We start from the raw sequence: 6,466 nt of genomic DNA on the forward strand, positions 1-6,466 counted from the left end.
AGTGGCTGGCGTGTGGGGCGGAGTCTGTATGGCCAGATGGTGTTAAAAGCCAAACAGTAGTCCACAAAGAGGAGCCGCGCATACATGTTTTTATGCTCTGGATGTTCCAGTAGCATTTGGAGCACGATGGCGATAGCGTCCTCTGTTGACCGGTTTTCCCTGTAAGCAAACTGATATGGATCGTGTGATGGGGGTATGGCAGCTTTAATGTGTTTGATAACCTGTCTCTCCAGGCATTTGGCAGGGATGAAGGTTCCTTTCCTTCCATTGTGATACATAATACATGGCTCACAATCTCAAAAATATCCCCAAATGGCGACACTGCAACTATCGATAAATTGCTCCTAACCTCCGTTAGTGATGAACCACGATGAATCAATACAACAATTGTAGTGAACAATAATTGAAGCCGCAGCAACACAACGACAATTGTTTTAGTGCAATATGAATGTAAAGAAAATGTTCCGTGTCCAGATGTTATATGTATGTATATATATATAGTACCAAAAGTCAAAAGTGTGGACACACCTTCTAATTCACAACACAACTGATGGTCCCAACCCCATTGATAAAGCAATAAATTCCACTAATCAACCCTGATAAGGCACACCTGTGAAGCAAATATCATGCACACCTGTAAAGTGAAAACCATTCAGGTGTCTACCTCTTGAAGCTCATCAAGAGAATGCCAAGAGTGTGCAAAGCACTAATCAGAGCAATGGGTGACTATTTTGAAGAAACTAGAATATAAAACATGTTTTCAGTTATTTCACCTTTTTTTGTTAAGTACGTAACTCCACATGTGTTCATTCATAGTTTTGATGTAAATAGTCGTGAAAATAAAGAAAATGCATTGAATGAGAAGGTGTGTCCAAACTTTTGGCCTGTACTGTATATATTTATATTTTACATACTGTATATATAAATATGTATTTACATATATATATACACACCTATATATGTATATTTATATAAACACATATATATGTATACATACACATATATACATACATACATATACACACACACATATATATATACATATATATGTAAACATACAGTACATATATATGTATATATAGATATATTTATATATATTGCAAATTAAAACTAGAAGTGGCGTGTCATCTATTCCACTTTAATGATGTGTGTGTGTGATGCTTCTATTTAATGACAAATTACACAACATAGCATAAAGACGATAACCTCACTGAGAGTCGATCTTCATAAATAAAGCACACTCCTGTTTAAAAAATATGTTTATTTTTATTCTGTAAAGTTAAACAGGAAATATTTCTATTTAATAATAATAATAATAATAATTAATTACATTTGTAACGCACTTTATATTTGTTAAAATCTCAAAGTGCTACAAAGTATAAAAAAGGTAAAAAAATAAGAATAGAAAGTTAGAATTGAAAATTGAAAATTAAAATAGACACATTTTCGTCGCCTAAGCTGTCCTTGCGTGCGTCATTACGTCACGTGGTCACGTGACCTAACGCGGCTATCAGACTAGTATAAAACCCGGAAGTGGGCTGCTACCGGTGAGAGCAAGAGGGACACGCTGTGTGATGTTGCTGCAGGTATGTGACTCGGTTTTACGCTTTAATTATTAACTAAGCCTTCTAAACTGAAATGTAATAATGTCGAACTGTAGGAGCCGACTACCGGAGCCGTGGGTCGTCCCGCGGGAGTCTTTGAGTGTGATTTATCTGCGGAATTGGTGAATTGCATTTGTGTAGCTTTACGTAGCCTAGCCGCTGCATTCGTTTTGAATGGAGCTGTTAGCATCTACTTATATGCCCGCTTTCTCTGAATATAGTTAACCCAAATGAATGAAATGTTATCACTGTCAAACAATTGTCTGATTGTTCTTGGTTTGTTTTACTTGCTTTGATGATTGATCAGTGCTATGCATCCAAGGCACTTTATGAAGCAGTCCAGTCAACCACTGCGTCTGCTAGCACTCTATTTGTGGATGCAGTGTTTACATTTTGATACCCATCCATTTTCTACCGCTTATTCCCTTTGGGGTCGCGGGGAGCGCTGGAGCCTATCTCCGCTACAATCGGGCGGAAGGCGGGGTACACCCTGGACAAGTCGCCACCTCATCGCAGGGCCAACACAGATAGACAGACAACATTCACACTCACATCCACATACTAGGGCCAATTTTAGTGTTGCCAATCAACTTATCCCCAGGTGCATGTCTTTGGAAGTGGGAGGAAGCCGGAGTACCCGGAGGGAACCCACGCAGTCACGGGGAGGACATGCAAACTCCACACAGAAAGATCCAGAGCCCGGGATTGAACCCAAGACTACTCGGGACCTTCGTATTGTGAGGCAGATGTACAAACCCCTATTTCACCGTGCTGCCCCCATTTTGATACCATTAGAGAAATTAATATTTTGATATAACAATTATTATATTATTTATTTTAATTGGATTTATGAATTTATTGTACAATATTAAGGAATATACTTTGCTATTTGAATACATTAGCATTATTTAGTATTTTTAGTATTTGAATGTATTTTCTTTTGTGTGCGCACTGGAAACTTGACTGGTCCTGCCCTTTTATACAGGCCAGGTTGGATGGCGAGCTTAGAGCCCTGAACTAGAGTCTGAAGCTTTATGCCTGGAACCGAACCACCTGAACTGAACTGAATCCACCCAACCGAGCACCGGGCTGGTAGGAGGCTCCTCAGCAGCTGCCCTGTTTTTCCTTCTTTTTACCAAAACGCAACGAGTTCATTGCGGTCCTCCTGAACATTCACTTTCCCCCCGTCCCTTCACTAAAACCCCTCTGGACACTGCCACCACAACGTGGACTTTGCGGGGCCCGTTTAATGAACTATGAATTCGTGTTGCGCTTATACCATCGTTTGTATAAAACAAGGACTGAACCAAGTATACTGATATTGTAAATACTGAACGTTCTGTGAATTGATGAATATGTGAATGGCCATTCGAATTTACATGTCTGATCAGAATCAGAATCGTTTTATTGCCATTGTTTGAGAACGGGTTCACAAACTAGGAATTTTTCTTGGTGTAATCGTGCAACATAAAACACATATAACACAGATTTGGAAATAAATGTTTGTTTGTTTATTTTTCCTATTATTCTTTAATATAATTTGGTGCCACTTAAATTTAAAACCTTTGTTCAGTCTTTATTACTCTCCATTCCTAGAGCCGAGTTTAGTTTCTTCTGATCTAGCCCAGACATATCATTCACTGTTTTACTTAGTACTTGTACAGTGCTTTATTAGAGTAACATACAGGTTACAGAGGACTTTAAAGGCAGTGTTTTCACGGCACGCCCTTAATAATGTCGTCCGAGTGAAAGCCCGGGCAAATTCGGGAGAATGGTTGCCCCGGGAGATTGTTGAGAGGGGCACTGAAATTCGGGAGTCTCCCGGAAAAATTGTGAGGGTTGGCAAGTATGTTGCTAGACGGGATAGCCATTCAAAGAAGGTGAATTCATTAAAAAGTGCATGTTAGATTTTTTTAAGAAATCTTTTCTTGCGGCCCAGCCTCACCCAGTTTCTGCATCCAGTGGCCCCCAGGTAAATAGAGTTTGAGACCCCTGCCCTAAACTCTGCACTAACCTGAACACTCACCATTTTATAAACATGCTTAACTCTGATAGAGATCTGCTGTGCAATGTTTATTGTTTGTTGTCTTAGAGTATTTTAGGTTGTTTTAAAAGCACTGAGCTGGAATGCTGTTCAATTTCGTTGTTTCCTTGCAATGACAATAAAGGTATTCTGATTCTGATTCTGACCGTTTTGGTAGGGGGACTATTGTAGCGGTTTTGAAAGTCTTTGAGCACCCGTCCCAGCGCTCCATCTGGTCCAGGTGTCTTCCTGTTGTTGATGCTACGGAAAATGCATCTCACCTCGTGGGTGTGCTCAGGACTGGAGCAGGGTCAGTAAAGGGGAAAGGGGGTGTTCTCCCTGTCAAAACGGGCATGAAAAATGTTTAGTTCCTCCGCTAAGGTGGGACTGTTAGCAGATAAAGATGGTGGCTTCCTCTTATAGTCTGTGATGGCCTTGATGCCCTCCCATAGCAGCCAGGGGTTTGTGGTGTTATTAAACCTGTCTTCAATACGCCTCTTGTACTGTTGCCTGACAGTATGAATGATAGTGGGCTGTATTGAGGCATCTTTGTTAATTATATACATAGTACTGATATTAATAACGTTAGGTTTTTTTTTGTGTAGTGCGTCTTAAATAATTTCGATCACATCTAGGAATTGATATGATGGGGATCTTCAGATTATTTGCTTGGTGCTGCGAGAGATTTAACGCGTCGTAATTTGCCACTTCAGTAGAATGCATGCTCACCCCTGGCACAGTCACTACAGAAAAATCATTATGTGAGTCATGTATTATTCTACGAGAAAATGCTATGGATGCAGGAATTTTTAAGCCTGGCGCTGGTTAGTTCTATCTTAACTGACTCCTCACCCGGACTAACAGACACTGTAATTTCCTGTGTCCGAGCTTGCTCTCGGGTAGTTAGTCAAGTGTGACTCAACCAGTAATCTGTTTCTAGTAAGCGTGATGGCACCTTCTCGGTTGGGATGGAGGCCATCCCTCTTCAGCAAGCCTGGTTTGCCCTGGAAAGAGGGCCAATTATCAATAAACGTTAGTCCCTGTACTCTACAAAAATAAGATCACTTCTAATTTCATGTCGTATTTTGTCAAAAAAGGACTTACGTGGCTCTACGACTATTTTAACCTGGGCGTTGGCGTTGTCGTAGATATCACAGGTTTGTTGTCGATCTTCAGACTTCAACTTGTTGTTAAGTTCACGCACATTGTTGGAATAATACAGTGAGTTTAAAATATTTCTAACCTTGTCAGATGTCCACTGTAATTTTAGGCAATGTAATGTTGCTTCTACAACTTGAAAAAGGCCTTGCCAACGAGGTAGCAACTTGTTGAATCAAATTTGTGGACCTTGACCATTTGATCGCTCTCCTGGGTCAAGGACCCAGGCACGTATTTAAAGACACATCAACATTATCATAATAATTTGTTTGTTTGTGTTGACATACCATTATTAGCACCTTTTAAATTGTTAAACGCTTCGCGTGGGCAGTATGCAACTTCTTTCCATTTTTCTTCTGTCTTTGTCCTCAAGGAGAGAAACTAATTGAGAGGTTATTTTCACAGACCTAATACTTAATTTCTCATGTAATAACTGTATTGTTACCAAATCTCTCTGCACGATTGTTAGTAATGCTGTGTGAATTAACAAACACAGCATAGCTTTGCTACTAAAACAAATAAGATTGTCAGTCAGTCTGCCATTGCTCTGCATTGTTAACAGTTTAATATAATTTAAAAAATCAAGTATAATCATGATCAGTTGACACATGTACAAATTATTTGTCACTTGCCAAGATTTAAAACGTTTTCTCTAAATATTTTTTTTTGTTTTAAAAAGCTGTTTACCTATTTTTAGTCTAACTAATCTTGACTTAAGCATGAATCATTTTATTTTTGTATTGTAGTTTAAAAATGTTAAAAGTGAGAAAATAACTATACTAACTAAAATAACTAACTAAAATATTTTGGTTTTCCCCCACATTGAAAACCTCTAAATATTCTGCAATACCTTAAGGATGTTTAAGTATTACAAGTTGAATAGTGCTTGTTCTCAGAATAGAATACTATTTTTATATTAACAGTCCTGCTAATTACTAGATATACAAAGTTATGATGTCTTACAGAGTAAAATTATCTATCCATGTAGCTAATTAAGCTCACTAGTTTTTAGTATGTTTTCCTAAAATCTCGTCTGTTTATCCTAAATTTTAATTGCGCTTTTTTACGATGTATAGTGAAAAAATGGATCTTTAACTTGTCATAATTTAGTAAGGTGGCCACCATTTGTTTTCTTCTTTCATGCTACTAACCCTTTAAACATGGTCAGGAAAAAAAAAAATTCTTCATTCAAACTAGTTGACTATTCAGGCCGGTCAAAGTCGTCTGATTTTAAAATGTCAGCTGCAGACGACTGAACATTCTTTGGCATTAAATCTCTCCTTATTAGTACTGCTGCTCATATCTGCCCCTATATTTCAATAATTATGTATTGTAATAATAATTTAGGAAACCCTCGTCCACAATGCTGCCAATAGTAATGATGGACTCTTTGACGGCTCCACAGGCCTCCAGAGCCTTAGTGAGCAAGAAAAAAACCCTGCAGCAACACAAGAGCATTGATAACACCAGGAGTACGTCCACCACGTCTCCATGGTGACATCATACATACATTGAGGTGGACCTGAATGACCCTGTCAAAGTGGTCTTCCTCCATGCTGGCATGCAAGGTATCTTTAGGACCAGTTGACTTTAAAACACATTCACAATTTTACACAGCATATATATATAGTAAGATCAGAGTTGCCAACTCCTCAGTAAGGAAAGCAGCTATTGGCTGTCC

Source organism: Nerophis lumbriciformis, linkage group LG21 (assembly GCF_033978685.3).
Source record: "Nerophis lumbriciformis linkage group LG21, RoL_Nlum_v2.1, whole genome shotgun sequence".
NCBI lineage: Eukaryota > Metazoa > Chordata > Actinopteri > Syngnathiformes > Syngnathidae > Nerophis > Nerophis lumbriciformis.